The sequence below is a fragment of the Cynocephalus volans genome, chromosome 17 (genome assembly GCF_027409185.1).
Source record: "Cynocephalus volans isolate mCynVol1 chromosome 17, mCynVol1.pri, whole genome shotgun sequence".
NCBI classification, from domain to species: Eukaryota; Metazoa; Chordata; class Mammalia; order Dermoptera; family Cynocephalidae; genus Cynocephalus; species Cynocephalus volans.
The window spans coordinates 50,591,693-50,613,053 of NC_084476.1; positions in this window are offsets into that span (position 1 = coordinate 50,591,693).

The window sequence follows — 21,361 nt, forward strand, 5'->3', positions numbered from 1 at the left end:
TCTGGACTTGGGCTTCTAGAAAGACAGTGTCATTGGATGAGACATAGAAACTCACATTGATATTTTCAATTGTCGTCTCTACAGTTCCAGCTTCCGCCCAGGCTGAACAACTGTCCCAAGAGCTGCTGCCATGTTCGTCTCGAGTTCCAGCTCCAGCTCCACCTCCACTGCCAGAGGCAGAGCGAGAGCAAGATCCAGAGCCCAAGCCGGAGCAAGAAGTAGAGCAGGAGCAAGATCCAGAGCAAGAGGTAGAGCAGGAACAAGATCCAGAGCAAGTGGTAGATCAGACGCAAGATCCAGAGCAGGAGCAACAGAAAGATCAAGAGAAACATCAGTAGAAAGAGCAAGAGAAATAGCAGGAGAAAGATCAAGATCCAGAGGTAGAGCTGGAGAAACCTGACATAACCGTTCCTGAAACATCAGAAGAAATAGAAGAAACACCAGCACCCAGGGGAGCCCTGGCTCCAGAGCTCCCACAAACAACCTCACCAGTCCCCACTCCAGATCTGTTCTTGCCCTTCCTTGACGCTGTGCTTCTCCTCATTTTTGTCTGTGTCCTGCATCTCCTCAAATTTTGTTATCTTTTATTTTCAATAATATCCCTTGTATAAAATAAAGTGTTTTTAATATTTTCAAAATTACCATTCAGTGGCATTAAGTACATTTTTAATATGGTGCAACCCTTAAAACCATCTAGTGATCGAACAGCTTCATCAACTCTGTAGCCATTAAGCTGTCACTCCCCATCACGCCTCTCCCTGTCCCTGACTACCACTCCATTTTCTGTGTGTGTGAATTTACCTATCGTGGATTGTTCCTATCAGTACAGTTATATGTTAAGTGGCCTTCTGTATCTGGCCGCATAATATGAGAAAGATCTGAATAATTTTCATTTTATGTTTTTAGTAAGAGGAAAATTACAGAAAAATCAAAGACTCTATTTAGAGACACAAAGCCCTGATAGTTATTATTGCCATAATCTTGAAATAGGAACTACTTTTGAATGACCAGAGAGCCAGAAGCCACTGAGGAAAATGCTGACTTTTCCTGGTCCAAACAAAAACCAGAATAATGTCAAAAGGTGAAAAGACAAACCCCAGACTGGAAAATTCTTCATGGGCAGAGAAAGGGTAGTATGCATCCTAGTTGTATAAAGAGTTCTCATTTATCCATAGGGACAAATGACATATTCCTGCAGTTCCGCAGGGAAGCAATTCACATGGCCAGTAAATGTCAGACATCCGCGGCCTCCCTAATGATTATGCACAGAAATTTACTCACTATTCAGATAGCGTTTGCCCCATCAGATGGGCAGGTCTGTATGTCTGGTGACGACCAGCTCTTGTGAGAATGAAGGAAGAAGAGGTCCCAGCGGATGCCCCAGGAGATGTGTTCATAGATACCCCTGTCGCAGGAGCCACTCAGCAGCTCCTAGAAAAATGCCCACGTGTGTCCATGTGCCGGGCAGCAGTGATGCTAGGAAGTTACGCCACATATATAAGTATTCTACCTATGTTAATCAATAGATTCAATAAATCTAAACTTGAAAAATTCCAAAGAGTGATGTTTAGGGGACTTGTCAAATAACCTCAAAGTTAATATGAAAAAAAATTATGTGCAAAAATGGCCCCCAAAATGTTCAAGACATAAGAAGAACAATAATAATAAAAACAAAGAGGAAATTTGCTCCGTCTAATAAAATGTATTGCAAAGGAACATACTTGAAAGTGAATGAGATTGGCAAAGAATAAGCGAATAGTTCAGTGCAGTAAAAGTTTGAATTTTGAAACAGATTCTGGTATATGTGGAAAGGATTCAGATTCCTTAGGGGAAAGCACTTCATCATTACAGGGATTGAAATATTATTTATTTGGAAATTAAATCCAGTTATGCTTTTGCTAGGTACCGTTCACAAAATTAAATTTGAGATGAATTACTAACTTCAATATTTTGCAAAAGTATTAAGCATTAGAAGAAAGAAAAACACATAATAATTTCCACAGAAGCCAAAAGTACTTTTGAGAAAATGTAAGACTCATAAATATCAAAACACTAGATAAAATAAGATTTGACCATACGTATTTGTATATGTCAAGATGGAGAAAAATGGGTTATGTGTATGTATTGTGAATTTAGAATATCAAAAAGAATTAATTAAAAACCTATTACAAACAAGACGACTTACTAAAATAAAATTTACATGTTGCGATTTAGAAAAATTCACATATAAAATTAATAAATGTCTTATGTAATAACAATAAATATCTAGATTACATTACACAAATCAAGATTCCATTTTCAATAGCCACAAAATTGTTAAAATATTTGGCATAAACCTAACAAGAACTCAACAAAGCCTGTTTAACTATGTGATTTAAGCATTAGAACACTCTTAAAACATACATACACAAACGATAGAGAAATGTCAGAGATATTTTCTTGGCCAGAAAGCCACATGAACCTAAGGATTTTATTTTCTCCTAAGTTACTTTATACGTGTGTCATGATCACATTAAAAATAGTCTCATTTGTTTCTTCACCTAGAACAAAATAAGATGATTATAAAATATTGATGAAACATTAATCGTTCATCAGAAAAAAATGAGGAAACAAATCAAAAGGGAGGGGTAAGTATACCAGAGATCGAAAAATTTTTTTTTATAAATTCTTCATTATCAAGACCATATGGAATTTGTTTATAAGTAAATATAAAACCTAAAGAAAAAGAATGGAGAATTCAAAGAGATACCCAAGATTTATAGAAATTTAGTATTTAAGAAAGATAGCATTTCAAATCACTGGTGAAAATATGCTGCTACTAATGTAGCAGCAGTTAACATGGATGGCATAACTGCAATCAATAAAGCAAAGCAAACTCAAACAAAAGGTAAATGCCACCAACTAGCTCAAAACGACACGACAAAAAGTAATTACAAGCTATAATACTTCAAATGGGTGATCAATAATTTTTCAATTTTAAAAAAAGCAAAAAAAACAAAAAACCTCTTAAACTAGGATAATATCACTAATACAATAATGTGTGAAAAAATGAGATGGAAATGACCAACAAAAGGAAATAAAAATGAACAAAATATATGAACAATCTAATAACACAAAAGGAAATTTAAATTGGCATCAATACTTAATTAGGTGCTTAAAATCCCTCATAGAGAACTAGACATTTAAAATATATTGAAATACAATACTTCACCTATTAGATTTGCAAAATTTAATTTTTTGATAACAAACTTGTTAGTGAGACTGTGGGGATCCAGGTATTATAATACACTGTGGTGGAATGCAAAAGGTAGAGCCCATAAGGAGCAGAAACTCGCAAAATTTAGCAAAATTATACTTGTATATTTACTATTTTATACTGTAACCCAATATTCAGGAATCTATATCATATGTAACCTTGAAAAATTATAAGGTGAGGTGTCGACAAGATTGTTAATATGACAATACCTATTACTAAGGGTTGGAAACACCCCAAATTTTCATTCATAAGGTTTGCATGAATAATTAGGCTGCAATTTTACAATCATGATTTCTAAACACTGAGTGTAAAATGTTATTGAAAAAACGAACCAACTGAAGACAATGAAGAGATGTACATGTTCATAGATGAGAAAATAAGTAGGGAAAATATATCAATTCTTCCAAATAAATCTATAAATTTTGTTTGTATATAAATAACAATTGACATTTTTTGCGCAATTTGATAAATTACTAATTCTATATTTCATACGGTTGAGTAAAGGCATAGAATAGAAAACTCAGTTTTGAAAAAGTACACAAGATACCGTCGCTCGTGGTGACCGTGTGGCTTTAATAGCACACGGCGCCGCGGACTGTGCCTGCCAGCCTGGGGCCGAGGAACCGCCAGGACCGTCGGCCGACGACAGCCCACGCGGGTCCCCCTCACGGCTGTGCTCGGCGCCTCGTCAGCGCGGACCCCTTGCACCGACCTGGAGCGCCCGTGGGAATCCGTCGTGTCTCTGAAATGCGCTGTCATAGGCCGCAGAGGGGCGGGAGCAGGGAGTGGAGAGCGGCCGGTCGTGCGCTCCTGTCCCCGGGCGGGACGGGCGGCCTGGGGGCGGCTGCTACAGGCAGGGCCACCAGGAGGCGCCACGGAGAGCGCACCCCGCGACCGTGGCTTCCCGTCCGCGGCTCTGAGCGCCGGGCACCGGCGGCTGCGGGGACACGGCTGACAGCCCCGCGCGGACCGCATGTCCTCTGTGCGCGGTGGCGTTTGCGCACGCGCCCTGTCCTGGTTAGGGCAGCTGCTGTCACCACAGGTGAACGCCTCAGGGACCCATGTGGTGCTCTGGACGACACCTCCTGGAAGCCGATGTCTACACTGCAGCCTCCGAGCAGTCGGGGTCGGTACGATCCCCCGTGGCCATCACCAGGGCCCTGTCCCCTGTCCGGGTTTATGTCTTCTCCGTAGTGGGAGACGCCCCCCCATAGACTGCTAAGAAAACGGTCTTGGGCTGCTAAACGTCCAGAGGCCCGTCCTCGCCTTGTCGGACTCACGTTTGACGAGGAAAAGCTGAGATCAGAACCGACTCTGCACCAGACGCTGAAGGCCGGACTCCCCTGTCCTCTCCCTCTTAAGGCTCCTCCGCAGGGTACGTCCCCTGGACCCCCACACCCAGAGTTGACACGGTGTCCCCTGTGCTTCCCCAGTGCGGGGCGGCGTGTGGACCCATCGTCACTCTCCACGTGGGGACCTCTGGGGACCTCCGGAACCTGTCCCTTCCTCCTTTCTCCCATGGTTATCACCTCTTGCCCATCTCCGTGGCTCTTCCTGGAGCGCCTGTTGTTCAGACACTGGCTCTGCGGACACGCACTTCCGTTTTCTCTCTCTCTTTCCCTTTTACTCCTTTTACTTTTTTATGCTTTTCTTTCAATTGTATCTTTCTTGTTATCCTTTTGTTTTTTTGATCTAATCAGGCTTCCCTTGTGTTATTTTCTCATCTTTCTAGTGAGTTGTTTTCTAATTTAAATTTCAACACTTATGGGCCGCCCCGTGGCGCACTCGGGAGAGACTGGCGCTGGGAGCGTAGCGGCACTGCCACGGGTTCGGATCCCACATAGGGATGGCCGGTGCGCTCACTGGCTGAGCGCATTGCGTGCGACACCACGCCTAGGGTTACAACCCATTTAACTGTCACACACACACACACACACACACACACACACACACACACACAAAACAAACAAACAAACAAAAATTTCAACAGTTATATTTTTAATTTCTAAATGACCTCATGGTTATTTGATTCATCTTCTCCCTGTTCTACTTTAACAATGTCTGTTCTGCTTCAGTAAGTCCAACAGTTTCTCTCCTATAACTCTGAGGAAGTTAATGGTATTTTCTGTTTCCCTTGCATGATCTCTATTTCTTCCAATTCTCTTTTTCCTTTTTTGTTTGTTTGCTTTGGCCTATTTCATATTAGAGGACTTGCTGAAACTAGAGGATTTGCTGAAACATCTGGGGCCCCTGGCATCTCCTCATGGTTAATAGGGCAGCACGGGAAAGTCTTGATCGTGTGCTGTGGCTTCGTGGCCTCTGGGTGACTCTGTGAGATTCTTTGACTGGGTTCTTGACTGAGGTGCCCAAATCAGCAGAGTGTGTACTGAAGAACTGGACTCCAAGGCCAGATGACATGCATTTGGATTTTAATTTAATTTTACAAGATTCCATGACAAAACCTAACGTATATTAATGCTGAGCACACCAAAGACTGTTAACACTAGTTATTCATGCCATCGTCAGTCACATAAAGGACACCTACAAATTTAGGATACAGAACTTCCAACAAATAGTCATTTAATACCCGTTATTTGAAAGCAAGTGTTTCGTGGACATACGAATCAGAGAGCATCTGGCTTCTTTAAGGGTTAAACAGTGAGGTGGAGCTGAAGATGGAGAGAAGCCCAGAGAGGGGACTAGGAACGTGACAAGTTTGACTTCGCATCTCATAGGCACTTTTCACTTCATTTCTCTCCATTCATAGCACATGCTAAGTGTAATCACAAGATCGGCGCCTCAGCTTGGTTGAGTTGAAGTCAATGAAAGTCCTAGTTCAAAGAAGCCCTGAGTCTTCTGCTTGGGAGCCAATCCACACCAAGACAGACAGATGTGATGGGTTTTAATCGTTAGCAGGGTTGAACTTGTCCAGGAGAACATGGGAAAATGAAAATTCTGAGAACAAAGGAGGGAAGCAGCTAAAACTACCATGGAGCACGGCCGGCCCGTGCGCACTTGGAGAGTGCGGTGCTGACAGCACCAGAGCCACAGGTTCGGGTCCCTATGGAGGGTTGGCTGATTGGCTCACTTGGGAGTGCGTGGTGCTGACAACACCACATCAAGGGATAGGATCCCCTTACCGGTCATTTTAAAAAAAAAAAAAAAGTAATTTTTTTGAACTGAATAACTTGTCTCCATTGCTTTTTATTATAGAATAAGAGGTGGTTCTGTGTTAAGTATTTTGGCACTTGGAAATAATAAAACCAAAATTAGAAATGGAATGTAGTTCTCAAACCTCATCAAATTACAGTGATAGCTATAGTAATCAAATCCATAAAAGATTCTTAAGTAATTATGACACTCAAAATTCAGACCTACCTGCAAAGTCACAAATATATTTAAAGTTAAAACTCATAGCAATATTAAGAACTTAGCAGCACAGTCACCTACCTTGCCTTGCTGTATGTATCAATCCTTTCAAAGAAGCAGCCTCTCCTAAAGCATTTGTCATTTCACTAAATTGATCACCTGCCTCAAACTCCTTGACATTTGAAACTATTCTTCCAGAGTCATCATTTTAATCTCCCTCCCATGACTTGGAATTACCAGCCTCAATACATTTGCATTTTTCCCTGTACTATTCCACAATGGGGGACAAAAAGCCTACCCTTGCCTTATCTGTGAGCATCTTTTTTCCTTGCAATCAGCTTATTCTCCATAGCAGCAGAGTATCTCTCTGTTGCATATTATTCCAATATGATCATGTATAGGCTGGCTGGTAGCTCAGCTGGTTAGAGCACAGCCTCGTATCACCAAGGTCAAGGGTGTGGATCCCTATATTGGCCAGCCACACACACACACAAAGATTCCAATATGATCATATATTTTACCTAATAGGAGCAGATGACACTGTTTTTGTTTTGTTTTGCTTTTTAATTAAATAAACTTGAAAAATATCTGTTTATTTCAGACCTCTAGAATTTTCTAGGGCTTACTAAGGTTTATCAATTTCTCTCTTGTAAACACACACATACACAGAGTGCCTAGAACCCAAGTTGGAAGTTACAGCAGAAAGAAGATACTACATAGGCACAAAAAGAACAGCAAGAAAACTCCAATTCTGATGTTTTACAGGAATGATTTTTCCCTTTGCAAAACATGCGTTCTTTCCATTTCTTTGCCTCTTGTAACTTAACACGTCACCCCTCTCCCAAATATCATCTCCTTTCCACTAAACTTACTTGCTTTAATGCTCTTCGTTTTTAAAAGTCAAGCTCATTTGCCACTTTCTGCAAAATAGCTTCTATCGATTCTCAAAAAAGGAATCTATTGTCCATTTTCTACTCAGCATCGTTCCAGAGCCTCCCCCAATATTGTTGACATTCTCCTCAATACCACATTTTTAATTGATAGTCCTAAACATAAAAGAAAAGCACCTCGATGGTCATATTGTTTGGATCATTTCTTTTGTCCTGGGTGTCAGAATTTTTCACAGATTTTTTCTCATTCAGTTGCATGCCAGGACAAATGAACCATAATTTTCTACTAATGTTTAAGAAATTTGTAATCATCTTCTAGCTAAGATGTCATGAGACCCCCTTTCCTCCCTACACATGTGTACATATCTGCATGCCCTATTCCTAGGGGGATTCTGCAGGAGATGAAGGGAGAGGGCTCCCTTGACTAGTGCGGGTGTCCAAGTTCAGCATGCTGGGGTGTCACTTTCCTGGGATTGCCTGTGACCCTGCTATCAAGGCCATGCACAGAAGCAAGAGGAATGTATTGGCCAGAGAAGGAAGACCCAGTGGGCTACCTTAGGGGTTCAGAGGTGTCCCCTGAGACTGAGAGTGAAGAAACCCACAGTAAGTAGGACAATCAAGGAGGCTAAAGTGAATGGCAGAAGTCAAGGCAGGATGGTGACTCTGGGAAATCTTTGTGCCCAGGCAGTTCCTGGCTGAAGGAAGTGGTCGGCAGACAGAATTAAAGGGCAGCATGTTCATGGTGACCTTCCATCTGGGTATTCTTGATGAATCCTGTTTCACATGTTTCCAGACAATTCATTCATCAGTACTTGGCACCTATTACTTGCCAGGTGCTGGGCTGGGGGCCTGGAATAGGGGCAGACCGAGGTGTAGACACTGCTCCTGGGTTGCTGACTGTCAGGTGAGGGGGACTAAGGATCATGACATAATGCAGAGTGATAACATGTGTAGGTAGAGCACCAGGTAATAAAATCATAGACTCTTCTCTCTTCTCAAGTGCAGCACTTCAGGGAGTATTTATGGAGCCCCCGTGTTAGGCCCTTCCTGGATTCTGCACACAATATAGTGATAGAGTTGCTGTCTCCCTGGACCAGTAGGCTGTGGGCTGGGATAGTGTTGACAGCAACGGATCTACATCACAGCAATGGATGTGTGTCTGGTGTAAAGAAAATGGGGTTAGAAGCCAAAGTATGGGGATGGAATCCTGATTGTGTCAACAATGGATATTTTATACAATTTGAAAAGAATTGCTGAACATATCTTCATACTTTCATCTAATGGAGATATAAAGTTATTCCATAAATGGAATCTTCCTCAATTCTAGTTATGTTTGCATTGAACATGAGCACTTATCCCTGCCATTCAATGATTTTGAAAAGAGGATTTGAATTTGTGAATAGTATTTCTTACTTACTTACATATTACACATCAGTTCCATGTTGCCGTCATCTTAATGGACCAAACGCCTCTGGTTCTTCTCTGCAAATGGTGTTCATTTCCTACCATCTTCAGGTAGCTTCCTAATCTAGAATATTCTGATGGCCTCCTAGATCACTTTCCTCTCTTAGAATGTCAGGCACTCGATAGCACGTCTTCTCCTCTTTCTTATCCTGGGATCATCTCCCAAGCCAGGGTGCAGCTGAATCAGCTCTTTCTCCAGCTCTCGGCACCATGCTTGGCATATGGTGGATAAAAACAGAGAGAACAGAGGAGACAGAGCACAAGACTCTAGAGACAGGCGTGTTACAATGACATTTAGAAAGTGACACCTTCTCACTTTTGATCCTGTATTGGTTAGAAATGAGTCACTAAGTCCAGTCCACACTGCAGGGCAGGGGATTACGTGAGGATGTGTGCAGCAGATGGTGGGGACCACTGGGAGCCCCTGACGAGTCGCCAACCACACAGACAGTGATGTGGCACTTGAGTCCAAACCTAAATACACACGAAGCCATTGTGAGTTTTTATGGAGGAAAGCAGTATGTGAATGCATGAAATTCCAACTGTAGCATGGTGCAGACAGGGAAAACAGACCAAGAGCAAAAGTGACATTTTCAAGATTATATGACAGGAACCAGACCTGTCGTTAGTCGTATTCCATGCTACCTTCCACACCGTCGTGGATTTTATCTCTAGTCTTGTTTATTAGCTGCATGTGACACCGGCCATAGGTTTCAGAGATGTTTTCTCACACATGCCTGATGCCATCCCTAGGAAGAAGATGCTAGAATGATCCCCACTGTGCAAAAGGGGAGACTGGGGAGGTCATGAGAGTGACAATGGCTTGTCCAGGGTCCCATAAAGTGATAAGAAGCAGGAGCTGGGGATGAACCTACGTGTATCTCCTCCGAGCTATGACGCTGGCTCCACCCAGGCCTTGCACAGGGGTGTGGTCAGGCAGTGTTGGTGGAAGTGTGGGCAACAGAGAGAGTTCATGGGAAAGGAGGGTCAGCAGACAGGTACCCAGAGGGGCATTTGCAGTCTTGTACACAGAGGAGGGGCTCAGGAAATGAGGTATCAGGAAGTGACTTCACTTCCTTGACGACAGACCCCAACAGAACTCGGAACTCGGTAACCTGGCACCCACATTCTATACCCAGCCCCTTCCCCAGCTCACTTGGCCACAGGCAGAGTGAGATGTTGTGCTGTATCCCGAGGTCCCGGGGCCGTAGCCCCAGGAAGCCCTGTGCTGAGAGGCTTGTCCAATGCTTCCGGCGCTGGTTCAGCCCTCGCCCTCGACCCCTGTGGCCGTCTGGGAGGAGGTCCCCAAAGGTAATGTCAGGTGGCCCACAGGAGGTTGGGCAAGGCCAGGCCAGCACTATGAGCCTCCCTGGATGACCGCAGCCCCTCCTCCTGAGTGTGTGGGGAACGGGGACATGGGACACCCTCCCAGGGCAGGGGCAGAGGGTGGGGGGTTTATAAACCTGCTGGTCCTGGTGTGTTCACACCTCAGGTCTGGCTGGAGGGTGAACGGGGACTGCCGGGGTGGCAACCACCACCCTGTACATTAACCCTGGGCCCTCAGGCTGTCTTCTCATGTCCTCCCTGGGGTTAAGACTGGCCTCCAGCCCCTGCCCTCCTTGGGGTTCACGGTGCTGTCACTGTGTATCTCTCCCCTGTCCTGTCCTAGAGTGAAGACACATCTTCATTGAGCTCGGATGCCACCCACATGGTGTGGCCTGTCCCGGCACGCACCCTGAAGAAGCGGGTGGAGCACCTGGTGCCTGCTGTCTTGGGTGGTGACCAATCTTATGTCCACCTGTTTCTGTCAAGCTACAAGAACTTTGCCAGTCCCCGGCATGTGCTGCACCTGCTTTTCCTCAGGTGAGCACTCAGGCCCTGGATCACACAGTGTCACTAGTCCGCCTCCCAGCTGTGAGTCTTAGGACTGTCACCACACCCCTCTGAGCCTCAGTTTCCTCCTGTGTTCAGTGGGTGGTCACAGGAACAAGCTCCAGTGGGTCCCCCATGGAAAGTGCTGCTCCTGAGTCCAGCCCTGTGGAAGGTCTGCTGGAGGGGCCACGGTCGTCCTCATTCAGGATTCCTGACACCCCCACGAGGAAGTCTCTGTCACCCCTCACTGGCCTCGTTGACTAGGGCTTCACTATTTTCACATTTTTACAGGAAATTTGGGATTCTATCTGTAGGCTTCTGGGTGTATTCAAAGCAGGGAGACCAGAGGCGGGCAGAGCGGCTTCAGGTGCACCCAGATATCTTGGGAGGAGTTGGTTGGGGTTCATTCCTTCAACAATCATATGTGAAGCCACACTATGTGCAGTCACTTTCTGGGCACTGACCATAATCCAATGAACCGAGGAGACTGCATTCACTGCCCTCCTGGGCTTCCATTCTAGTCAGAGGTGAGACAGTCACAGTAGACATGAGAAGCAGGTAGTGCCACCATATGGTAGATTTGACACACCCCTGACCTCTTCTAGGTATGGAAACATGATTTCTGATTGTGACGGGGATGGCGAATCCCTGGAGCAGCTAAAATGGTAAGTGGAGTTTAGGTGCAGAAGGAGGGGCTCCCATCTCCACACAACTGCGTGTGGTTTGCGGGGGCCTGTGTGTGGGGGGCTGGCAGAACTCTGGCTCTCACACATCTTATGATTCCTGCTACAGGGCTGAGGGCTCAAGGCTTTCCCTGCAGGGAAAGGAGTCAAGACGGCTGGGGATGTGATCCCAGGCACCGTATGTGTGCGAGAGGCTGGAGAGCAGAGTGAGCCCAGAGAGAATCCATCCCCACGCCCTCCCACCCAGCCCTGCCCACACCCCCAGAGCCCGTGCTGAGCCAGAGATGGAGGTGTGCAGAGCATCCCGCTTACACTCGGGACTGGAGCCTCCATGGGGATGCTCAGCTGGTGCTGAGGGTGCAGAGTGTGGTCAGGGCCAAGAGATTGCTGTCACTGGGAAAAGGATATGCAGATTTTCATGCAGACACTTGGGCAGTACATTCACGTGTGAGCTCAAGTTTGGGCTTTTCCAAGGGCACTGGGTAGGCCAGGGGAGCAGCGCCTCCCTCTGTTTCCTCATTTATCAGATATTGCTGGACACCTCCTGTGTGCCAGTGAGTAATGCCCAGAGCAGACAGCACCCTCCTGGGGTGGACAGGTCATTCCAGCAGGGATGGGGCCGTGACAGACAGAGGAGGTTGTCAGGTTTCCCTGAAGAAGGGAAACGTGGTCACATCAGTGGTTGAAGGCTCCTCCCATGGAGGCTTTTGCCAGCGCCTCCTTGGCTGCCAGGCCCATCTGTGCCAGAACGGCCATACTGGGGATGGACATTGAATGGGCTGGTCTATGGACAGGCACGGGCAGAGGGTACAAGACTGCAGCTCACTCAGGGGAGCCTTGGGAGGGCAGCATAGAGGGATAGGCCAGGCCTCTGATGCTGTTGCCCACCTGTCTCCCACAGTGCCATGTCCTCTGTCTTAAAGATCTGGCTGGAATTCTATTCCACCGATTTCCACGAGCCTCCTGAATTTCATTCTTTGAAGTTTCTTTCGGCCTACGTACATATCAGTATGCGAGGTTCAGAGGTGGAGCGTAAGGCTGATCTTCTTCTGGCGCAGCTGGAGAAGCCGGAGCACCTGGAGCCTAGTGAGGCGGAGACTGAGGGTGAGGAGGTAGAGGGTGCGTGACTGTGCGGGTTTGGGGAGGGGCCTGGGCTGGACCACACAGAGCAGAGTTTCCAGAAGCAGGCTGGGTACAGGGGCACTGAGTACTCAGAACAATCATACAGTGTCCTGCAGTGTGGGGAGACTTCCTGAGGCTGGGTCTATGGACTTGGGCTTCTGGAAAGACAGTGTCATTGGATGAGACATAGAAACTCACATTGATATTTTCAATTGTCGTCTCTACAGTTCCAGCTTCCGCCCAGGCTGAACAACTGTCCCAAGAGCTTCTGCAATGTTCGGCTCGAGTTCCAGCTCCAGCTCCACCTCCACTGGCAGAGTGAGAGCAAGATCCAGAGCCCAAGCCAGAGCAAGAAGTAGAGCAGGAGCAAAATCCAGAGCAAGAGGTAGAGCAATAGCAAGATCCAGAGCAAGAGGTAGAGCAGGAACAAGATCCAGAGCAAGTGGTAGATCAGACGCAAGATCCAGAGCAGGAGCAACAGAAAGATCAAGAGAAAGATCAGGAGAAAGAGCAAGAGAAAGAGCAGGAGAAAGATCAAGATCCAGAGGTAGAGCTAGAGCAACCTGACATAACCGTTCCTGAAATATCAGAAGAATTAGAATAAACACCAGCACCCAGGGGAGCCCTGGCTCCAGAGCTCCCACAAACACCCTGACCAGTCCCCACTCCAGATCTGTTCTTGCCCTTCCTTGACGCTGTGCTTCTCCTCATTTTTGTCTGTGTCCTGCATCTCCTCAAATTTTGTCATCTTTTATTTTCAATAATATCCCTTGTATAAAATAAAGTGTTTTTAATATTTTCAAAATTACCATTCAGTGGCATTAAGTACATTTTTAATACGGTGCAACCCTTACCACCATCTAGTGAGCGAACAGCTTCATCGACTCTGTAGCCATTAAGCTGACACTCCCCATCCCGCCTCTCCCTGTCCCTGACTACCACTCCATTTTCTGTGTGTGTGAATTTACCTATCGTGGATTGTTCCTATCAGTACCGTTATATGTTATGTGGCCTTCTGTATCTGGCCGCATAATATGAGAAAGATCTGATTAATTTTCATTTTATGTTTTTAGTAAGAGGAAAATTACAGAAAAAACAAAGACTCTATGTAGAAACACAAAGCCCTGATAGTTATTATTGCCATAATCTTGAAATAGGAACTACTTTTGAATGACCAGAGAGCCAGAAGCCACTGAGGAAAATGCTGACTTTTCCTGGTCCAAACAAAAACCAGAATAATGTCAAAAGGTGAAAAGACAAACCCCAGACTGGAAAATTCTTCATGGGCAGAGAAAGGGTAGTATGCATCCTAGTTGTACAAAGAGTTCTCATTTATCCATAGGGACAAAGGACATACTCCTGCAGTTCCACAGTGAAGCAATTCACATGGCCAGTAAATGTCAGACATCCGCGGCCTCCCCAATGATTATGCACAGAAATTTACTCACTATTCAGATAGCGTTTGCCCCATCAGATGGGCAGGTCTGTATGTCTGGTGACGACCAGCTCTTGTGAGAATGAAGGAAGAAGAGGTCCGAGCAGATGCCCCAGGAGATGTGTTCATAGATACCCCTGTCGCAGGAGCCACTCATCAGCTCTTACCAAAATGCCATCGTGTGTCCATGTGCCAGGCAGCAGTGATGCTAGGAAGTTACGCCACATATATATGTATTCTACCTATGTTAATCAGTAGATTCAATAAATCTAAACTTGAAAAATTCCAAAGAGTGATGTTTAGGGGACTTGTCAAATAACCTTAAAGTTAATATGAAAAATTATGTGCAAAAATGACCCCCAAAATGTTCAAGACATAAGAAGAACAATAATAATAAAAACAAAGAGGAAATTTGCTCCGTCTAATAAAATGTAAGGCAAAGGAACGTACTTGAAAGTGCATGAGATTGGCAAAGAATAAGCGAATAGTTCAGTGCAGTAAAAGTTTGAATTTTGAAACAGATTCTGGTATGTGTGGAAAGGATTCAGATTACTTAGGGGAAAGCACTTCATCATTACAGGGATTGAAATATTATTTATTTGGAAATTAAATCCAGTTATGCTTTTGCTAGGTACCGTTCACAAAATTAAATTTGAGATGAATTACTAACTTCAATATTTTGCAAAAGTATTAAGCCTTAGAAGAAAGAAAAACACATAATAATTTCCACAGAAGCCAAAACGACTTTTGAGAAAATGTAAGACTCATAAATATCAAAACACTAGATAAAATAAGGTTTGACCATCCGTATTTGTATATCTCAAGATGGAGAAAAATGTGTTATGTGAATGTATTGTGAATTTAGAAAATCAAAAAGAATTAATTAAAAACCTATTACAAACAAGACGACTTACTAAAATAAAATTTACATGTTGCGATTTAGAAAAATTCACATATAAAATTAATAAATGTCTTATGTAATAACAATAACTATCTAGATTCCATTACACAAATCAAGATTCCATTTTCAATAGCCACAAAATTGTTAAAATATTTGGCATACAGCTAACAAGAACTCAACAAAGCCTGTTTAACTATGTGATTTAAGCATTAGAACACTCTTAAAACATACATACACAAACGATAGAGAAATGTCAGAGATATTTTCTTGGCCAGAAAGCCACATGATCCTAAGGATTTTATTTTCTCCTAAGTTACTTTATACGTGTGTCATGATCACATTAAAAATAGTCTCATTTGTTTCTTCACCTACAACAAAATAAGATGATTATAAAATGTTGATGAAACATTAATCGTTCATCAGAAAAAAATGAGGAAACAAATCAAAAGGGAGGGGTAAGTCTACCAGAGATCGAAATTTTTTTTTATAAATTCTTCATTATCAAGACTATATGGAATGTTTATAAGTAAATATAAAACCTAGTGAAAAAGAATGGAGAATTCAAAGAGATACCCAAGATTTATAGAAATTTAGTATTTAAGAAAGATAGCATTTCAAATCACTGGTGAAAATATGCTGCTACTAATGTAGCAGCAGTTAACATGGATGGCATAGCAGCAATTAATAAAGCAAAGCAAACTCAAACAAAAGGTAAATGCCACCAACTAGGTCAAAAGGACACGACAAAAAGTAATTACAAGCTATAATACTTAAAATGGGTGATCAATAATGTTTCAATTTTAAAATAAGCAAAAAAACAAAAAACCTCTAAAACTAGGATAATATCACTAATACAATGATGTGTGAAAAAATGAGATGGAAATGACCAACAAAATGAAATAAAAATGAACAAAATATATGAACAATCTAATAACACAAAAGGAAATTTAAATTGGCATCAATACTTAATTAGGTGCTTAAAATCCCTCATAGAGAACTAGACATTTAAAATATATTGAAATACAATACTTCACCTATTAGATTTGCAAAATTTAATTTTTTGATAACAAACTTGTTAGTGAGACTGTGGGGATACAGGTATTATAATACATTGTGGTGGAATGCAAATGGTAGAGCCCATAAGGAGCAGAAACTCGCAAAATTTAGCAAAATTATACTTGTATATTTACTATTTTACACTGTAACCCAATATTCAGGAATCTATATCATATGTAACCTTGAAAAATTATAAGGTGAGGTGTCGACAAGATTGTTAATATGACAATACCTATTACTAAGGGTTGGAAACACCCCAAATTTTCATTCATAAGGTTTGCATGAATAATTAGGGTGCATTTTTACAGTCATGATTTCTAAACACTGAGTGTAAAATGTTATTGAAAAAACGAACCAACTGAAGACAATGAAGAGATGTACATGTTCATAGATGAGAAAATAAGTAGGGAAAATATATCAATTCTTCCCAATAAATCTATAAATTTTGTTTATATATAAATAACAATTGACATTTTTTACGCAATTTGATAAATTACTAATTCTATATTTCATACGGTTGAGTAAAGGCATAGAATAGAAAACTCAGTTTTGAAAAAGTACACAAGATACCGTCGCTCGTGGTGACCGTGTGGCTTTAATAGCACACGGCTCCGCGGTCAGGACTGTCACGCCGCGGACTGTGCCTGCCAGCCTGGGGCCGAGGAACCGCCAGGACCGTCGGCCGACGACAGCCCACGCGGGTCCCCCTCACGGCTGTGCTCGGCGCCTCGTCAGCGCGGACCCCTTGCACCGACCTGGAGCGCCCGTGGGAATCCGTCGTGTCTCTGGAACGCGCTGTCATCGGCCGCAGAGGGGCGGGAGCAGGGAGTGGAGAGCGGCCGGTCGTGCGCTCCTGTCCCCGGGCGGGACGGGCGGCCTGGGGGCGCAGCTGCACTCAGGGCCACCAGGAGGCGCCACGGAGAGCGCACCCCGCGACGGCGGCTTCCCGTCCGCGGCTCTGAGCGCCGCGCACCGGCGGCTGCGGGGACGCGGCTGACAGCCCGGCGCGGACCGCGTGTCCTCTGTGCGCGGTGGCGTCTGCGCACGCGCACTGTCCCGGTTAGGGCAGCTGCTGTCACCACAGGTGAATGCCTCAGGGACCCATGTGGTGCTCTGGATGACACCTCCTGGGAGCCGATGACTACACTGCAGCCTCCCAGCAGTCGGGGTCGGTACGATCCCCCGTGGCCGTCACCAGGGCCCTGTCCCCTGTCCGGGTTTATGTCTTCTCCGTAGTGGGAAACGCCCCCCCATAGACTGCTAAGAAAACGGTCTTGGGCTGCTAAACGTCCAGAGGCCCGTCCTCGCCTTGTCGGACTCACGTTTGACGAGGAAAAGCGGAGATCGGAACCGACTCTGCACGATCCGCTGAAGGCCGGACTCCCCTGTCGTCTCCCTCTTGAGGCTCCTCCTCAGGGTCCGTCCCCTGGACCCCCACACCCAGAGTTGACACGGTGTCCCCTGTGCTTCCCCAGTGCGGGGCGGCGTGTGGACCCATCGTCACTCTCCACGTGGGGACCTCTGGGGACCTCCGGGACCTGTCCCTTCCTCCTTTCTCCCACGGTTCTCTCCTCCTGCCCATCTCCGCGGCTCTTCCTGGAGTGCGTGTTGTTCAGACACTGGCTCTGCCGAACACGCACTTCCGTTTTCTCTCTCTCTTTCCCTTTTACTCCTTTTACTTTTTTATGCTTTTCTTTCAATTGTATCTTTCTTGTTATCCTTTTGTCTTTTTGATCTAATCAGGCTTCCCTTGTGTTATTTTCTCATCTTTCTAGTGAGTTCTTTTCTAAGTTAAATTTCAACACTTATGGGCCGCCCCGTGGCGCACTCGGGAGAGAGCGGCGCTGGGAGCGCAGGGTCGCTGCCGCGGGTTCGGATCCCACATAGGGATGGCCTTTGCGCTCACTGGCTGAGCGCGGTGCGGGCGACACCACCCCTAGGGTTACAACCCCCTTAACTGTCACACACACACACACACACACAAAACAAACAAACAAAAATTTCAGCAGTTATGTATTTAATTTCTAAATGACCTCATGGTTATTTGATTCATCTTCTCCCTCTTCTAATTTAACAATGTCTGTTCTGCTTCAGTAAGTCCAACAGTTTCTCTCCTATAACTCTGAGGAAGTTAATGGTATTTTCTGTTTCCCTTGCATGATCTCTATTTCTTCCAATTCGCTTTTTCCTTTTTTGTTTGTTTGCTTTGGCCTATTTCATATTAGAGGATTTGCTGAACCTAGAGCATTTGCTGAAACATCTTGGGCCCTTGGCATCTGCGCATGGTTAACAGGGCAGTACAGGAAAGTTTGCTCCTGTGCTGTGGCTTCGTGGCCTGTGGGTGACTCTGTGAGGTTCTTTGACTGGGTTCTTGACTGAGGTGCCCAAATCAGCAGAGTGTGTACTGAAGAACTGGACTCCAAGGCCAGATGACATGCATTTGGATTTTTTTTTTTAATTTTACAAGTTTCCATGACAATTCCTAACGGATCTTAATGCTGAGCACACCAAAGACTGTTAACACTAGGTATTCATGCCATCGTCAGTCACAGAAAGGACACCTACAAATTTAGGATACAGAACTTCCAACAAATAGTCATTTAATACCCGTTATTTGAAACAAAGTATTTCATGGACATACGAATTAGAGAGCATCTGGCTTCTTTAAGGGGTAAACAGTGAGGTGGAGCTGAAGATGGAGAGAAGCCCAGAGAGGGGACTAGGAACGTGACAAGTTTGACTTCGCATCTCATAGTCACTTTTCACTTCATTTCTCTCCATTCACAGCACATGCTGAGTGTAATCACAAGATCGGCGCCTCAGCTTGGTTGAGTTGAAGACAATGCAAGTCCTAGTTCAAAGAAGCCCTGAGTCTTCTGCTTGGGAACCAATCCACACCACGACAGACAGATGTGATGGGTTTTAATCGTTAGCAGGGTTGAAGTTGTCCAGGAGAACATGGGAAAATGAAAATTCTGAGAAGAAAGAGGGAAGCAGCTAAAACTACCATGGAGCAGGGACGGCCCGTGCGCACTTGGAGAGTGCAGTGCTGACAGCACCAGGGCCACGGGTTCGGATCCCTATGGAGGGTTGGCTGATTGGCTCACTTGGGAGAGCGTGGTGCTGACAACACCACATCAAGGGATAGGATCCCCTTACCGGTCATCTTTAAAAAAAAAAAAAAAGTAATTTTTTTCAACTGAATAGCTTGTCTCCATTGCTTTTTATTATAGAATAAGAGGTGGTTCTGTGTTAAGTATTTTGGCACTTGGAAATAATAAAACCAAAATTAGAAATGGAATGTAGTTCTAAAACCTCATCAAATTACAGTGATAGCTATAGTAATCAAATCCATAAAAGATTCTTAAGTAATTATGACACTCAAAATTCAGAGCTACATGCAAAGTCACAAATATATTTAAAGTTAAAACTCATAGCAATATTAAAAACTTAGCAGCACAGTCACCTACCCTGCCTTGCTGTATGTATCAATCCTTTCAAAGAAGCAGCCTCTCCTAAAGCAATTGTCATTTCACTAAATTGATCACCTGCCTCATACTCCTTGACATTTGAAACTATTCTTCCAGAGTCATCATTTTAATTTCCCTCCCATGACTTGGAATTACCAGCCTCAATACATTTGCATTGTTCCCTGTACTATTCCACAATGGGGGACAAAAAGCCTACCCTTGCCTTATCTGTGAGCATCTTTTTTCCTTGCAATCAGCTTATTCTCAATAGCAGCAGAGTATCTCTCTGTTGCATATTATTCCAATATGATCATGTATAGGCTGGCTGGTAGCTCAGCTGGTTAGAGCACAGCCTCGTATCACCAAGGTCAAGGGTGTGTATCCTTATATTGGCCAGCCACACACACACACACAAAGATTCCAAAATGATCATATATTTTACCTAATAGGAGCAGATGACACTGTTTTTGTTTTGTTTTGCTTTTTAATTAAACCCTCTCCCAAATATCATCTACTTTCCACTAAACTTACTTGCTTTAATGCTCTTCGTTTTTAAAAGTCAAGCTCATTTGCCACTTTCTGCAAAATAGCTTCTATCAATTCTCAAAAAAGGAATCTATTGTCCATTTTCTACTCAGCATCGTTCCAGAGTCTCCCCCAATATTGTTGACATTCTCCCCAATACCACATTTTTAAATGATAGTCCTAAACATAAAAGAAAAGCACCTCGATGGTCATATTGTTTGGATCATTTCTTTTGTCATGGGTGTCAGAATTTTTCACAGATTTCTTCTCATTCAGTTGCATGCCAGGACAAATGAACCATAATTTTCTACTAATGTTTAAGAAATTTGTAATCATCTTCTAGCTAAGATGTCATGAGACCCCCTTTCCTCCCTACACATGTGTACATATCTGCATCCCCTATTCCTAGGGGGATTCTGCAGGGGATGAAGGGAGAGGGCTCCCTTGACTAGTGCGGGTTCCCAAGGTCAGCATGCTGGGGTGTCAGTTTCCTGGGATTGCCTGTGACACTGCTATCAAGGCCATGCACAGAAGCAAGAGGAATGTGTTGGCCAGAGAAGGAAGACCCAGTGGGCTACCTTAGGGGTTCAGAGGTGTCCCCTGAGACTGAGAGTGAAGAAACCCACAGTAAGTAGGACAATCAAGGAGGCTAAAGTGAACGGCAGAAGTCAAGGCAGGATGGTGACTCTGGGAAATCTTTGTGCCCAGGCAGTTCCTGGCTGAAGGAAGTGGTCGGCAGACAGAATTAAAGGGCTGGCAGGTTATCAGGCAGCATGTTCATGGTGACCTTCCATCTGGGTATTCTTGATGCATCCTGTTTCACATGTTTGCAGACAATTCATTCATCAGTACTTGGCACCTATTACTTGCCAGGTGCTGGGCTGGGGGCCTGGAATAGGGGCAGACCGAGGTGTAGACTCTGCTCCTGGGTTGCTGACTGTCAGTTGAGGGGGACTAAGGATCATGACATAATGCAGAGTGATAAGATGTGTAGGTAGAGCACCAGGTAATAAAATCATAGACTCTTCTCTCTTCTCAAGTGCAGCACTTCAGGGAGTATTTATGGAGCCCCCGTGTTAGGCCCTTCCTGGATTCTGCACACAATATAGTGATAGAGTTGCTGTCTCCGAGGACCAGTAGGCTGTGGGCTGTGATATTGTTGACAGCAATGGATCTACATCAAAGCAATGGATGGGTGTCTGGTGTAAAGAAAATGGGGTGTGAAGCCAAAGTATGGGGGTGGAATCCTGATTGTGTCAACAATGGATATTTTATACAATTTGAAAAGAATTGCTGAACATATATCTGCATACTTTCA